The sequence below is a fragment of the Lissotriton helveticus genome, chromosome 7, assembly GCF_964261635.1.
Source record: "Lissotriton helveticus chromosome 7, aLisHel1.1, whole genome shotgun sequence".
In the NCBI taxonomy this organism is placed as follows: domain Eukaryota; kingdom Metazoa; phylum Chordata; class Amphibia; order Caudata; family Salamandridae; genus Lissotriton; species Lissotriton helveticus.
Window position 1 is genome coordinate 687,357,295 of NC_136068.1, and position 17,571 is coordinate 687,374,865.

Genomic DNA, 17,571 nt, shown 5'->3' on the forward strand with positions numbered 1-17,571 from the left:
ACTGGAAGCTTTAAAAAAAAAAGTCCAGAAATGTGTTCCCGCCCAGCTTATAGAAGAGGCCCACAAGCAGAGAGAACAATGAAAGGGGCTTCCATTTCCAGCTCCTATCCAGAAGTGGCCCCCTGGCTACCGGCATCTCCTACTCTGTCTAGACGCAAACAGCGGTCCCACATTGTGTGGACAAGAATTTATTTTGCCTCTCCTTCTGGGATATTTTTAGCGACAACCGGACTTTGAGGTAAATAGGGAAATTCTGTCAACGTAAGTGTGGAAACACAATACCCAACGCTCAATAGGAGCCTGGCCCGAACAATGCCCTTTGCTGCTGTTTTCGTTGTTTTGTTGGCCAAGACCCAAGTGAAAGAATGAAGTGCGCGAAAGGAGCCATTAGCGTAAAGCACGTGAGGGTGAAGTATTATGAATGTGTTCCTAATGACTGTGCAGAACAATGGCTTACCACTTAGACTCGGAGGGTTGCAGGCCCTTAGGTAAGTCAGGGGTTTCCTGATAGGCCGCACTGCCTGAATGGGCTATGCATAGCAATATGCACGACAGACATTTCATATTACAAACTAGTGGCGGTTATTAGGGAATGGGGGTGGAAGGTGGGGGTTGGGAGGTTGGAGGTGACGACGGGGGTTTGAAAATATATTTTTTTAAACACACCTTTTCCGCCACCAGCCCATCTATCCTCTGCTTCTCTGCTCTTCCTGACTGCAGTTTGGAAGAAGATGTAGGAAGCACCCAGTAACACAGGCTCCCCTGAGCCACTCACAAGGCTGCAATGCAGCATTGTAATTGGCCTGAGTGCCTCGGATTGGTGCTTAGATCGGAACAGGGAGCCTGTGCATATTCCCTACTAGGCTGTCCATAACAGCCTGGTGGGGAATACGCAAAGAGCGCATGACTGCTTGGCGGGCCAAAACGGCCGGCCAAGCAGTCTTGCACACTAAGGGGCCGATTAGGATGGCGGTGAATCCGCATCCTCCGGGCCGGCGGAAGCCACCGCCGGCCTGGAGGATGCAGATTCACCGCTTTGGACTGCGAAAACACCACCAGCCACATTAGGATGGCGGTGGGATCAGCGGCGGACGGCAAGTCCGTCCGCCGCTGATCCGCGGTGTGTGTACCCAAATATGGTGGCGTGTCTGCAAGACACCGCCAGCCATATTATGATGTAGGCGGAAACATGCTTTTCCATGGCGTCTTTTCCGCCGTGGAAAAGCATGTGGTCTTTTGTGTTTGGGGGCCCGTTGCGAGCCCCAGGGTGTTGGGGGGGTGCACATGGGGGTACCTATGGTACCCCCCTGCTTTGGCATGCACAAGGTGGCAGGCACCACGCGGTGCCTGCCAAGTTGTGCATGCCAAAGTTAAACATGCATATTTTACATTGCGGCGGGTGCTGCTCAAAGCAGCACCCGCCGCAATGTAAAATATACGGGACGTGACCGCCAGAGTGGCGGTCACATCCTAATTGCTACGGAGGGACCGCCGCTGCCCCTGCGGTCGGTCCCCGCCATCCTAATCGACCACTTAGTGTGCACAAACCACTCCTCCTCCCTGAGCCACCAGCCCTGCCCCAACCCAGCCCCGCAGCAACCAAAAATAAAATGAAAATAACGTTGTTATCAATTTATTTTTCTCTCTTTCCCTGTTCTAAGAGCAGTGAGTGATACTCCTTCACCTTAGCGGAGGAGCCACCACTGTTACAAACATATTGTGGCCTAAATATCGAGAACCCCTATATTGTGATGCAAAAAATGTATAAGTGACTATAGATTTACCATTCTTAACTCCGCATCCATGTGATATATATGCGGACTTACACACAGTAAACCTATACATGCTTATATATACTTACATTCACTATATTTTGTCCATAATATTTTCTATTGGGACAATTCGTTCGCAGTATTCAGGCATTATACTTTGGAAGTTCTGGTTAGGGTGAGGCAGTCATACATGAGCCTAAAAAGCTGGTGCTTCTGGAAAGACGGTATGGCTGGGACAGGGTCAGTCACATGTACTCTGTTTCACTATCTACTAAAACGATAATTCAAAGGGTCTATTGAATGCTGCCACTGATACTGTGAAACGCCTCGAGCTCGGGGAAGTCCACAGTAATGGAAACCGCTTGTCAACCTCTCCTGAATGCAGCGCTTTTGAAGCTTGCGTAACTAACTCCCCACAGACATACATAATTAATTGAAGGACTAACAACGTGAGAGCAAGCGGCAAAGTGCGCAAAGATTGGCCAACAGCAACAGTCTGCCTAAAAATATCTCAACGCGAGGGATTACTCTCCTCCCACACTGCTGTCCCAGTGCAGGCCAGGGCACGCTGGGAGCCTCCTCACCGCCGGATGTGACCTCTGCCACGAGCACGACGCTGCGCGGGCGGGGCGGGGCCTGGGAGAGAATAGAGAGGGCTTTACATGTGAGGTAACCCTGCCAGCAGGTATTGTGTTTCGTCGAGTTCATGTGATCCTCCCTATTTGTGTCCCAGCTCGACATTTAGCTCACACGAGGAAGCCGAGGTAATTTCAGAAGCAGGTTCCTTTAGTTCTACTCGATGGCGGCCTGCTCGAGGGTGCGCGCGCTCTACAATAGAAGACACAGCCGCTCCCATAATGCCCCTCGCAGCAGAAGAGGCCCAGAGCCTGAACTTGTTCCTCTCAAAGGAACATCTGTGGAAGGTACTGGCATGTTCCTGTCATTGGATCATGTCTCCAAAGAGAAAGAGGGAGATTCTCCTCGGGGCATCTGCCTGAAATCCAAAGTGTTCCTTGCTTCAGCACTCTGTCGAAAGCCTAAAAGTGGTACTCTCATCAGGGCTTAGACTAAAACCCAAACCTGTTGTTCGCTTCAGAGCAGCTGTCTAAAGCCCAGATATGTTCTCTTCGGAATGGCTGCCTCAAGTCCAGATACATTTTTCTTTTTAGAACGTTTCTCTAAAGTACCTATGTGATCTTCCAACCAGCATTTCTGTCGCAAGCACCGGCATGATCTTCCAATCAGAACGTCTTTCTTTATCAAAGACTTAATTCTGTCAATAGAGCAATTGTTAAAAGCATGGTTCGATTTCTCTAATCAAAACATTTGCCTGAAGCAAAGGCATGTGCCTGTCATTGGGACAGGTCGAGAGAAAAATCTTGTTTTCAGTAGAATATCCGCCGCAAACAGTGGCATGTTTCATTCAGATGGGTTTCTGGTTCTTAGAATACGTCAATCATTGGAACATCTGACTTTATAATGAGGCATAAACCACTCGCCTTATTCATACTGCTGTTCAGACAGAGAACCCCAAGGGGCAGCAGACATCCTACCCAGCATTAAGCTCACAGTGTGCCGACATTGTGATTCCAGGAATCAATTGTGCCACAGAAAGCAGCACACTTTGATTTGACATTAGAGTTAGCATGAAGCAACTTGTAGGTCCACTATCTGCTCCATCTAACCTCCCAAACAACACAATATAAGCTGCCAAATATTGACAAGTTAAAACATTGAGATTGGTTACAGCCGGCCCCTGGTAAGCACTAATTACTTCTTACTTTGATCTGGAAAGCCAGACACGAAGCATTCGTGCATGCTATTATGCTTGCTAGAAAGCGAGGAGAAATGCTCCTTGGCTACTCAGTTTCCCTTTCTACTGACAAGAGATTGCGATGCGTGCACTGCGAGTCGTAGCAGCAATTGTGAGTCAAAACGCAAAAAGCACTTCCATGTATTTCAAATTGAATTTTTCCATTTGCGATGTCAGATGCACTGGCTTTGCACATGTAAAGCCTTATGTGCATCCGGCCACACCTGTTTTCCTCCTATAAGCAGATCTGACTCGAACCCCAGAGATGTCCTCTTATTTAAGGTTCAGTACTGACCGTTCCCGTTATTCAAACGAATTAAACCTAGGGTGACCAACCGTCCGTAAATTTCACGGACTGCCCGTAATTTGGGCCTCCTGTCCGTTGTCCGTGAACAAGTCTTTCACGGACGCCTTTTGTCCGTAATTCCAGACAATCCAGCGAGCTGCCCCCTGCAAGCAGCCTGAGAGTTCTGTAACTCTCACTGCAGGGGTCCGCTCGCACTCCTGCTGTGATAAGGGGCCTGCAGCAGCCCCTCCCTGACCCAGCAGAGGCTGCTATAAGGCCCATTATCATTCTGTATGTCGGCCTAATTATCACATACAGAATGATTATGGGCCAGTGACAGCATTGGATGGGCCTCCTCCTACACTCACTGCTCTTTGCACGGATTGATCAAGTGTGCAGCAGTGTTGTTCAGTGGGTGTCACCAGCTACCACTGCGATACCACTTTCATTTTAAGGGGGTCCATGAATGGCTTCTGTTAATCAGGGGCCAGCCAGTGGAGCTTTATATACTCCTGTTTATGCTGGACCTCCTCCAGGCAGTTTTAGTTATTCCTTGAGGGGTGCAGTGGAAATACTGCTCAGCAGACGACGGCAGAGCAGAGGTATGAATGAAAAGTTACAGCGTTACCGTGGATTTTGCCACAAAAGCGTTTTTAGACGACAGTGCAGTTGTAATGCTGATAGATCTCAGAATGGCACACTAGGCCATGGAAAACAGGGTATGATGTACTGTGATAAGTATTCAAATCCACATAAAAAAGGAACTCTTTCAGGCTCATGTGTTGCTTTCCTGTTTATGTTATTAAACGTCCTGCTTTTTATATCCACTGTGTTGTTGGGCACTCCTGCTTAGGGAACAGCTCTAGGCTGTAGAAACAGGACTCCTGAGGCCACACACATGGACTATTTTGTATTAATTTCAAGTCATTTTTATTGAGTTTTCCAAAAATGAATGATAATGAATGACAATGAATGACAATTTCACAACTGTTCAGTGGTAACTGTCATTGTTTGACACACATGGACTTTCGCACAATTTTATAACAGGTGGGAGTACAGTCCTTATAAGTTGGTAACGGTAATTACAATCAGTTCCATAACAATAAGCAACTGTTATTAATCAAGAACGCCAAGAGGCAGCTTCGAGTTTGAGCGTGCAGTACACAAATAAAAGTAATATTTTGTTAACAATATATAAAATACAACGATAACTATCAGGTGCCTGTGATGGCGGAATTAACCCTCTCAACCACTCAATGTGACACGGCTCTTTATCATTTGCAAGTGATTTTATCATCTAATCATTTGTTAAGTAAGAGCTTCACAGTCCTCATTTTTCAGCAGACACAGTGTTAATTATCTCCTATGCACTCTCCTGTCAAGTCTTAACTAATGTATGCAGCTATTTGCTTGATAAGTTGCAACAACTCAACAGCTATTATTAAAGGAACACACACAATGAAATCGCTCTGTATCGTGCACATTGCCATCTGGGCTCAATTCTTTCCTTTTTTCCACGTTTTAAAATGTATAAAGCTCAGAAAGCACTGCAGACCGCAAAAACATGTCGACCTGTGTGTGAAGATTCAGACCAACTAGGCAGAGTGGATATACACTTTCTGTGGCCTGGAATGGAATGCCTTTCTGCTGCCTATTAGGGAACTTGGAGTTCTGACTGTTGAAAGATAGGCTCAAAAGCCAGCTCTTTGAGCAATCATGTCACCTATTCTTTTAATACACTGCACCTGTTTAATATTGCTGGTAAAGAAATCATGAGGTCAGTCTCTGAAGTAAGTGCGCTTTATAAGCATCCATGAAGTAACACGTTGCGAAATGAATAAATAATCTCTAAGAAGATAGAAAAAAATATTCCTGGCTCAGGTAATCATCTTTAAAGCTCAAGTTGAAAACCAAGAAAATTGAGATAGAACAAAGTGATACCGGCAACTGGATCAATAATATGACCCCAGCTGCCCGCAAGTGCTTGCCATCTCACTACCATCTTTAAAAAAGTGCCAGTTATGGATAGCAAGTTTTGAATCGGCTGCAGATGTAACCATCTCTGTGGTATTGTTAGAGTAAAATATTTAGAAAGGTAATTCGGCGTCAGACCATGCAGTGCTTTCCATACAATGCATAGTACCGTCATCTTAGCCTGGGACGTCACTAAAAGCAAAGACAAAGGTATTGGCGGCTGGTGACATTTGAAAGTGGTAGCTTTAAATGAACAGGTTCAACAAAATTTGCTTATGTTACCCTGATTGATGATATGGTGTTATATAGCTTGCACCACAAATGGAATTGTGTCATGAGCTTTGCGCAATATAGCTTCAATTACCCCACTGATAGTCATTTTATGATACATGAAAGGGTGAAAAGCTGAAAGGCACCAGCAAGTATTACTTGCTTGTCAGCGCCAAGACGCCCACGGTCATTCGTTGCGCTCTATAAATGGTAAAAATAAATAAATAAATAAACAAATTACTTGCAGGTTATTATGTAAGTCACTACAGCATGTGCTCAGCTATCTTACTGAATAGAAGTAAGACTGTGTAATGTTTATGTTGGTATGCTTAATGGGAATCTAGAGTACTCACTGCCTTGTTTCCTTAATTATGTTGCTTTAACTTATTTTACTCTTCTTTATATTTTGATGTTGTTGGTGCCTACTATTCTGTTGCCTTCTTTTGTGTGGCTACATGAAGAAGACGGACTAACATAAGGAATGATGTAAGGTAGTCTATCCCACAGTGCAACTAGCGTAACCCAATAACAAAAGGAGTGTAAAGGCCTCACGTACAAGGCACTTTTGTGATTCACAAAACTGAATGCCTGTGTGGAGTAAGGGAGTTGTGAACAGAGAATTTTAACGATAATGTAGATCAATTATGTCACTGTTGGAATGGTTCTGCAGGTTTATCGGACTGTTCTCTGGATAGTTATTTGCAAGTACAAGAGTTAGTGCGCGTTTGTTGTGAACAGAGTATTTTAGACTGATCTGGAGAATTCACTTACCGTAATGTTCTGAATCAGAGATTTGAGATTGCAGGAGGCTGGGGTGCAGTGAAGAAGAGAGCACACGGAGGAGGGATTGCAGGACTAAAGTACCGGAATCGAAGGATACCACAGGAGATTGATGATCCAGAGAGAGAGAGAGCATCAGGAGGAGAGGGAGCATACGAGGAATGTAAAGGTGTCAAACGATTGCACATGAGACTTCTAGCACACAAACAATGTGCTGTAACCAAGGGAACACAGGCAGTACAAGGGGGTGACTGTCTAGGAACTAGGTGGAGATAAGGGAGAGCACAAAAACAGTAGGACCTGGCAGGAGGGAAGATAGGGGCTAGGGCTCGAGGGGAGCCAGAGCAGAGAGAGACGGGCAGCCATGTCAGACAGACTAACAGCTATGTGGTTATACTGAATAAGCAGCTCCCTACGTCATTATCATATGAAATCTGTTTATTGACGCAGTAACTACACTTTCACCATTGCTTTATTAACCTTCTTGCTTTCTCAAATATTCTTGAAAAAGCACCATTTGTCCACTCTTTTTTCAAACTTTTCTCGGGAGAGAAAAAAACCCTTAATGACGTTCAGGCTCGCTTGGCGCGCTCGCCACTGGGCACTCATCACAAACTTTTACGCCACACCACTTGCAAATGTCACCAGCCGCCACTGCTCCTGCCAGAGCCCAGGGCATTGCAAACTGTTTTTGTTTATGGGCTTCTGTCACCTCACCAGGCGTCAAGCTCTGGGGGGGTGGAGGTTTCTTTTTGGCTCATGTTACCCAGGTGCATCCAAAATGCAAACGCCGGTATATAAGTTTCAATCTGGCACACAATAGATGCAGTGCAAAGTTCTCTCAATCTAATATAAACTTATTTTGACTTGTACTTTTGTAGGTTGCCTATTTAGTTATGTAATATTGCGCGACCTCCTCTGATGTGTCTGTAACATGTACCTTTTGTCCCAAATTTTTGTCCTGAATTCTGACCTTCTGTCCTGAATTTTTGTCCTGAATTTTGACCCTCTGTCCTGAATTTTTACACTGACCGTCCTGAATTTGCATCCATGCCAGTTGGTCACCCTAATTAAACCACCGCACGACATTCATTCCAAAATAAAATCTTTCTTTAAGACTCTTCGTCTCATCACAACCCTAACCAGCTTCTCTTACCCTGGAATGTCTGGAGTTCAGGTGTGTTCCTGTCATAACAACAATTGTTAAATGTTTATACGTGCATCCCCCATTAGTTTTGTTATAAAGGAATTGCACCTCCCATCAAGACTGAAGTCTACAAGCTGATGAGAATCAGGGCCCATTGTTAGATCATCCATCCCGTCTTAGCAACCTCTTCTCCAGAGAAAGCATACTTCTTACAGAAACGGGACTCTCATAGTTACAAATGTCTGAGGCCTGTAACAAGAACCGTGGCTCCTCTTACAGCGTGACTGACTTTCCCCTCTCCCAGTTATTTTGTCGTACAATGACACACTTGTGGGCTTTGTCCTTAACTGAGAAGCTAGTCGTTTGCACTCCCCTCATTTTGACACTAAAAACATGCCCCCAATAAGCTTAATTAAAGCATACAAAACCCTTGGTTATCCTAGTGTTGGAAGGTACGCCAGAAAACTCTAGTTTTGAATGGATTGTGATACATTCTGGGACCTTATTGCGTCAAACAAAGTTCATGCAATATTTAGGGCCCCTCGCTTTCTGCGACTCTACATCAGTGGTAATTACTGAATAAGTAAAGGCCTGATGCATAATTCAGTATGGAGCTGCTGAACTAGGGTTTTACTACGTGCTACGGCCTCTCCCTGGCTTTGCCATCTTCTACAATTTCATTTGAACAAGAAATGACAAGGTGCTAGTAAATATTTTCAGGTTTGTCAGAAATAGGAAAGAAGATTCCAGAACAAACTTTTGCATTCCATGGATACTTTTATAGTGAGAAATAACAGTGGTCACACAAGTCACTGTTTGCTGTTAACCAGCTAGTTTAAGAACACACATGTTTGTAAAACAGAGTGGGGTTTCACAAATTAAGTTGATGGACCTTGTCCTTTACCTACATCCTACAGAAATTAAAAAAAAAAATGTTCAATTTCAAATTACTATGTGAAGAAACTCACAAAAAAGCATAACAAAGTGACTGAAGCAAAGAGCTACCACCAAGTGCACCGTCCTCTTCACACCTCGAACTGATCCAAAATGAGTGACATTCCTGCATGGGCCGCTCTCTGCCTCTTCAATTCATCGCAGTGCAATGTCGAAAACACAATCCAACAAGCACTGGAAAAACCAATAGGTTTCGTCTATGAAAGATGAATTGGGTTTGTTAATGTTTTTTAGACATGTTACACATCAGCTTGGTCCATGAATCACAGTAGGCACAGAAGCCCTGGGAGAAAGCAGGAGGAGGCGACCAACCAGGAAGAAGCAAGAGACATGACCAATAGGAAGCAAGGAAACAATATAGTGTGAATGCCATCAATGGTAAGTATTGGTAAGTAGTGGGCAGGTTCTACACTTGTTTTAAGCTTTATAAACAAAAGATTTAGCTGACAGTGCATGCATACTGTCTCAGGCAGTACCTAAAAATGTGTACTGCGTCCACAGGCCCACAAAGTAGTCTCTTTTTTTAGGAGGGAAATAATTTGAAAATATGGAGCTTTGCCCGTGAGCATGTAGGGACGGGTGCCTCCAAAGTCAGACATCATGTTTAATATTTTTTACTATGGTTAGGTTGTATTTGTGGATCACTTTTTTGCCCTGCAAAATATACATGCCCAAATATCGATGCCCTTCAAGCTCGATCTTGAAGGGATTATCAAGTTGTGTTGAGTGGGACCATTTCATTGGAGGGTATAACACTAATTTGCACCAGTTTATACTAAATCAGAATAATTTCCATTTATCCGTAAATATCTAGAAACCTTGTGATGGATGATTATGGATCTGCAAGCTTGACAGTCGGCTATCCGAGGTAGTGCACATTTCTGCCGGGATGTCAGCCTCCACTTGTGATATCCAAAAGCTCAGAAAACGTTTTGCCTTGGCTCCTTTGAGGCCAGACACCTGGAAGTCACTACTCAAATAGGTTTGCCCCTAGATTATGCCAATTCTCTGTTCATCGCGTTTCCTCAATTCCTGATCCCCAAGTTCCAAGTGGTTCAGAACACAGAGGCGCAGATGGTCAAAGGCTCTCCCAGTTTACCTCATATCAAGCCCATTCGTAAACAACCATTGGGAAAGCCAGTGGGTCTCGCCGTGAGACCTGTTGACTCTTCCAATGCCATTTGTTCATGCTGTACAGCACAAGCAAAATGCTAATGCTGTGTAGCCTGAATAAAAGGGAAAAAAGGTGCGTTGACATAGCCACCGGTGATGGAGTCATTCTGTAGGTGCACATATGCATCATGACGTTTTCGAGCACATGCATCATGAATGCATGACACACTCCATTTATAAAAAATTTACTGATTGGGGATATCAAAATATATAAAAATATATAAAATAACGTAGTGTAAAACTGCTGTTCTGTTATTTATAAAGTGGAAGGGTCAGCAGCAATTTGCTTCTTGGCCCTCCAATTAAAAAAAATCGGACTCTGGAGGAACGAGCTAGGGGCAAAAAAGCTGCCAGATTGGGTTTGAAGGAGGGGAAGGAAGGGGAAAGCAGCACATGAGGGAGGTAACAACAGGGGGAACAAGGGGAGGCACACTTGACAGATAAAGAACAACATGGGAATGGTGGAAACCGAAACCCGCCTTGGCAAACTGCTCAGCCGCCAACTCACCCCCCCCCCCCCCCCTCTGGGTTGAGGGGGAGTGCAGCCGAGCAGTTTGCGAGGGCTGGTTTTGGCCGATATTGCCGGCCGCCGGTAACAAAAACGGCCCCCTAGGGGCCCAAAACCGGCCCCCACCGTAGCAGCCTACTGAGGAAACACCTGGTGCCCGCTATGGCCAGTCTGGCCCTGGGTGGGAGGAAAGAACCACCCGGCCAAGAGAGCGCAACATGGAGTGCAGGAAAGAGAAGGACACTAGGGAGACAGCTGGAGAGCAAATACACTCTCATGGAGTGCTTAGGCAAAAAGTAAATTTAGTGCTTCCCTAAATGTGAGCAGTGAAAGTAAAATGGCTGTAGTCCAGGTGAGGGACAAACAAAAGATAGGCAAGGCAAACCATCAACTAAGAAGCAAGCACATGAGAGTAACAATAAAGGCAACTAGTGTTAATCAGTGGCTGAGCTTTAAGTCCACTGTAAGTTCTTCATAAACTGACAATAGTTTTTTTGATGCCACATAGCTGGCAATGTCTAGTAGGTTCAACCTAAAAACAACACTGGCCTCTGATTACACCGGGAAACATTTTAGGATCGTCTGTATCGTAGTCAAGGTGCTATCAGGTGATGTATCAGCCGTCATCAAAAGTCACCTGCAGAGATACTACCCCGGCAGGTCCTCAGCTCCTTCCAATCTACTAACTGTGCGTAGGCTCCAGAAACATAGAATAGGGGAATGCAGCTGTTCTTGTGGTGCAGCGAAACTGTGGCTTTCTCTACCTGAATCTCTGCATGCATAAAAGTATCTACAAATGTTTAGATGCTTGCTTAAAACTTGGCTTTTTGGACAGTCCATCTCCTCTCTTCCTTGAATTTACTGTCTGTATCTCCAGCATGGATTCATCTTCAATTAAACACCTAGAGACCATTGGTAATTATACGCTCAATAACGCAATGTGACATATGATAGCATAACATAACATACCATAGCACAGCGTAGCGTAGCATAGCATAACAAGAAATTAAAGTATTTCACTTGCATATAAAGAGATCTTCTCATTCCATGAGGAGTACCAGCACAGCGCCCTGATCAAAGTGTTACGCCTTATTCTGCACCCAAGAATTTCTATTGCCAGGGAAAAGAGAAGAGAGATAGTGGGCACTCCTGCCTTTTGTGCTGTTAATTTTCAAATAACCTAAATATGATGCCATTTACTTTGACTGTAGACAAAGGGTAAACATACAGTAGTCTAACTCCTCAGATACATTCTGATCTGAAACCGAGATTCTTGAGAACCGGAAGGAAACACGGCCACTTCATGGTGTCAAACGAATTGGCTGTATCTACTTTATGCAAATGACTGTTGTCTAAAGCTTTTGGAGCCATTTATCATAAAGCACGATTGATCAGGTTCTACCAAGGTGGTGATAACAGTTTACAATCAATTTAGCAGAATTTTTTTTTCAGTATTTCACTTTTTATGCTGAGAAGAGCTATAGGTCTTGTAGCTCCGTTTCAGCCTTCGATGCCCATGCCTTATGTACTCGTACAGCTGTGGCTAGGCTCAAGTCAGATGACAGCCGTTCTTCTGTTTTAGCCTCCAGGAACAAATACAGCATGTGTTTACAAATCCTCCTTGATCGACAAAGAACTTCAAAGCAAAGTCGATAGAACCTGCAGTCCTTTCCAGTTTCCAGCTAGAGATGGCAAATTGTTGCAAATTGAGAGTTTAGGGCAGGGTATGTCTTCGGACAAACCTTCCATCTCCTCTGTGAGCATGCTCTATCTAGCAGCATTACATAAATTCAGATATGTGTCAGAAGCGTCTACAATACAAGCATTGCCTCTGAAGGCCTCGCCATTGACTCCCACGATTTCGTCTACATCAGCAAAGTTAGCAATTTTCCTAACCTTATTTCCAACTTTAAAGGCCTCCTTTCAAGTGGGCAGATGCTGTATCCTCCTTGCCTCAATGGTCAGTAAGGCCAGATAATAATTTTCTTCATATCAATATGGCACTCTAAAACAGTTTATTCCTTTTTAGGTCAAAGTCTACTAAAGACATCTTGGGGGCATTTAAAAAGCGGACCTAAGAATGGATTCCGCCCATTGCTTACCATTAGCTTTGTGGTTTGTAACTCACATTTTCTGACTTTCTATTTGCTGGCTGTATTCGTTTTAGGCTGTCCAGCTTGAGTTCATCCCTCCTGTTACTCAAACCTTGTACACCGTATTCTTCCACTAACTTGCTTTCTGTAAACAGGCCTTTAAATCGTGTTCTTATCTTCTCACATTTGCTGTGCTTTCAAAGACAGAGGGCAACGGTCAAGCTCCCTCTTCTGAGGGAGCTTGGGGTTTACTTTTCTTTCTTTGACTTCAAAATGAAAGAATGTATGTGCCAATCCTGCTAAGTATCCATGTAAGAGGAGAGGGTGTAGGATTCTTTTTTTCTACCACAGAACAATAAAATTAACTGTGGTGATGTTTCAGTATATATACAATTTAATACAAATGAAGCATATTTTTTGTAATTCTGAAGAGTGGTGGAAACAAATATTTGAATACGATCAAAGCACATCAATATACTAGGCGTTGACATTTGCACACATTATCTCTGTGTGTAGTAAAACCATATTTCGGTGCTAATGTACTTTTCATTTCAATTGAAAATGTGTTGTCTGTAATGGCAGTGTGCATACTCCACACTACACCACTACAGTCCAACACTCCATTGTACACCACTCCACTCCATTCTATGACTCGCCACTCCACTCTATGACCCTCCAATGTGAAAGAGTCTACAACACACCACACCACTCCAATCTATGCCTCTCAGTCCACAACACAACACAACACACCACTCCACTTTACTCCTCTCCTCCAGTCCACACCACTTACTCAACTCCAATCTACACCACTCCACTCCACTCCAATGTACCCAAATCTATCCGACCCAACTCCACTTTCCTACAATCTACTCCAATCTACTCCACCCCAATCTACCCCCCACTCCAATCTACCCCATTTCAGTTTACCCCAAACTTCAATCTACCACATTTTAATCTACCCCACTCTAACCCAATTTACCCAATTTCACTCTGCTTAAAATCAATCCACTCCATTAAGATCCAATCTTCCCCACTCCAATCTACACCACTCCACTTTACTTTACTATACCCCACTCCACTTAATCTAACATAGTAAACCTCACCCCACTCTAATCTACCCCAGTCCTCTCAAATCTGTAGCACTCCAGTCAAATCTATCCTACTCTGCTCCAATCTACACCAGTCTACCCCAGTCCAATTCACTCCAATGTACTCCAATCCAATGCACTCCACTCCAATCTACCTGACTTCACTCCAATCTACCCCAGTCCATATGACCCCCCACTCCACTCCAAACTCCACTGCAATTTATCCGACTCCTCTCCACTCTAATCTACCCCACTGCACTACAATCTACCACCATCTAACCTCCCTCTAATCTACCATACACCATTCCACCCAATCTACCCTACTCCACTCTACCCAAATCTACCCCACTCCACTCTACCCAAATCTACCCCACTTCACTTCATCCAATCTACCCCATTCCGATATACCACACACCACTCCAATCTAACAACTTCAGCCCACTCCAATCTACCCCACCCCAATCTACCCCATCCCAATCTACTACACTCCAATCTATTTATCTTCACTCCAATCTAGCACACTCTACCCCACCCCACCCCAATCTACCCCACTCAATCCCACTACACCCCATTCCAATCAACCCCAAATCACTATACCCCACCCCCTCTACCTCACTCCATTCCAAGCCACTCCACTCCAGTCTACCCCACTCTACTCCAATCGACCCCACTCCACTTCAATCGACCCCACTCCAAACTATCCCACCCCAAACTACCCCACCCTAATTATCCCTCCTCAGTCTACCCCACTCCAATCAACCCCATTCCAATCTACCCCTTAATCCAATCTACCCTACTCTAATCCACCCAATCTACCCCACTCCACTCTGCTCCATTCCACTCCAATCTACCCCACTCCAACCCTCCTCAATCTGCACTTCACTCCAATCTGTCCAACTCCATTCCAACCCACTCCACTACAATCTACCCCACCACACTACAATCTACGCATTCCACTACAATCTACCCCACTACAATCTACTGCAATCTACCACACTACAATCTACCAACTCCAATCTACCCAATCCACCCCACTCCACTCTACCCCGATCTATCACACTCAAATCTACCCCACCCTAACCCAACTCCACTCCACCCCATTCCAATCAACCCCACATCACTATACCCCACCCCCTCTACCTCACTCCATTCCAAGCCACTCCACTCCAGTCTACCCCACTCTACTCCAATCGACCCCACTCCACTTCAATCGACCCCACTCCAAACTATCCCACCCTAATTATCCCTCCTCAGTCTACCCCACTCCAATCTACCCCATTCCAATCTACCTCCTCAATCCAATCTACCCTACTCTAATCCACCCAATCTACCCCACTCCACTCTAATCTACCCCACTCCACTCTGGTCCATTCCACTCCAATCTACCCCACTCCAACCCTCTTCAATCTGCACTTCACTCCAATCTTTCCAACTCCATTCCACCCCACTCCACTACAATCTACCCCACTCCAATACAATCTACGCACTCCACTACAATCTACCCCACTCCAATCTACTGCAATCTACCACACTCCAATCTACCAACTCCAATCTACCCAATCCACCCCACTCCACTCTACCCCGATCTATCACACTCAAATCTACCCCACCCTAACCCAATCTACCCCACGCCAATCTACCCAACCCCTTCCCAATCTATCCAACTCCACTCCAGTCTGCCCCCAACTCAATATGCTCCACTCTACTCCAATCTACTTCACTCCAGACTACCCCACTCATATCTAGCTCACTCCAATCTACCCTACTCCACTGCAGTCGACCCCACCCCACCCCACCCTATTTCACTCCACTCCAATCTACCTCACTCCAAACTACCCCACTCCTGTCTATCTCGCTCCAGTCTACCCTACTCCACTCCATTCTACCCCACTTCACTCCAATTTACCCTACCATAATCCACCCAATCTATCCCATTCTAATCTACTCCACTCCAGTCTACCCAACTCCACCCTAAACTACCACACTCCAGTCCAATCTACTCTCCACTACTACCTACCCTGCTTCACTCCACTCCAATATACCCTACTCCACTCCAATCTGCCCCAATCAACCGAAGCCCATTCTTCCTCAATCTACTCTACTCCTATCTACCCAATACATCCCACCCCACTCCACCCAGACCTATCTCACTCCAGTCTACGCCACTCCAATCAAGCCCATTCCTCTCCAGTCTACTCCACTCAACTCCAATTTACCCCACTCCACCCTAAACCACCCCATGTCACCCCAATTCAATCTAACCCACACCCCCACTCCAATGTACCCCAATCCAACCTACCCCAATGTACTCTACTCTGCTACAATCTACCCCAATCTACTCAAATCTACCCCTCTCCACTCCAGTCTACCCCACCATGTCTCAATCTACCCACCACCATTCCACTCTAACTAACTCTCCCATTCACCCCACTCAACTGTACCCCAATCTGCCCAACACCAAAGTACCCCGATATACGCCCACTCCGTTCCATTATACTCTACTATAATCCACCCAATCTACCCCACTCCAATCTACCCCACTCCACTCCAGTCTACCCCACTCCACTCCAATCAACCATGATCCACCCGACACTACTCTTCCCACATCTACCATATTCAAATCCTATCTACCCCAAAGTATCTCACGCCACTCTACCCCAATTTACCCCGATCTAATATACGCCTATCTATCCCACTCCAATCTACCCCACTCTAATCTACCACAATCTACTACACTCCAATCTACCCCACTCCCCCAATTCAATCTACCCCACTATAATATACATGCTAATCTACCCAACTCCCCCACTCCAATCTACCGCACTCCAATCTACATCAATCTTCCCCAATCCACCCACTCCATTCTACCCCACTCCATTCAACCCCAATCTAGACCATTCCACTCTGCCTCAATCTACCCCTTTCTAATGTACCCCACCCCACCCCATTGCATGCCACTTTAAGCCATGCTGAACATTAGCCAAATTGGTGTACATAATTGCCAAAACACAACGCCAAAACCAATAGCTCTCGCATGAGCAAGACCTATTGGCTTTGCCAATGCTTGTCTGAGTAGACCCTTTCTAGGCAAGAAGCACTCTTTAAGCCTTTTCAGCAACTCTAAATCATCTCCTTGACAAGATCTTGTCCCCTTAATATGGGCATAAAAGCCCTTCCTAAGGTTATGACTGCATGAAATCATCTTGAATTTTCCTGAAAGGAGTTATCATTTGTGTCTCTCATTCTGCCAGCCACTTTCCCATCTTTCAGCAGCTACACATAAAAGTGCCAGGTATGTGCTAACCGACCCCTAGAAGTCTGTACCTACGTCCACACAGGTGAGCAATCTAACGTATTGCTGGCGAGAAGCCTAGTATCCATGAATAGTGGTAAGCAGTCGCTTTGTGTGAATGCAACGTTAATGCTCAAGCATGATTTATGTGCCCTGGAATAATGTGACTACTGCTGGTTCCCACCATGGTCCAGTAAACCACCATTAATTACCACTAGTTTAATTGTGCCAAGGGTGACACATTCACAAACACATTAGTTAACAGTGACGGATCTTTACTGCTCAACGGAAAGTCAAAAGAGATGAGAAAAATTAAAGTCTCTGTGGGATAGAGTTCTGGCTAGAAGGGATCAATACGAAGAAGATATTATTATTATTATTATTTTATAGTTTTATATAGTGCTAGCTAGACCCAAAGGCA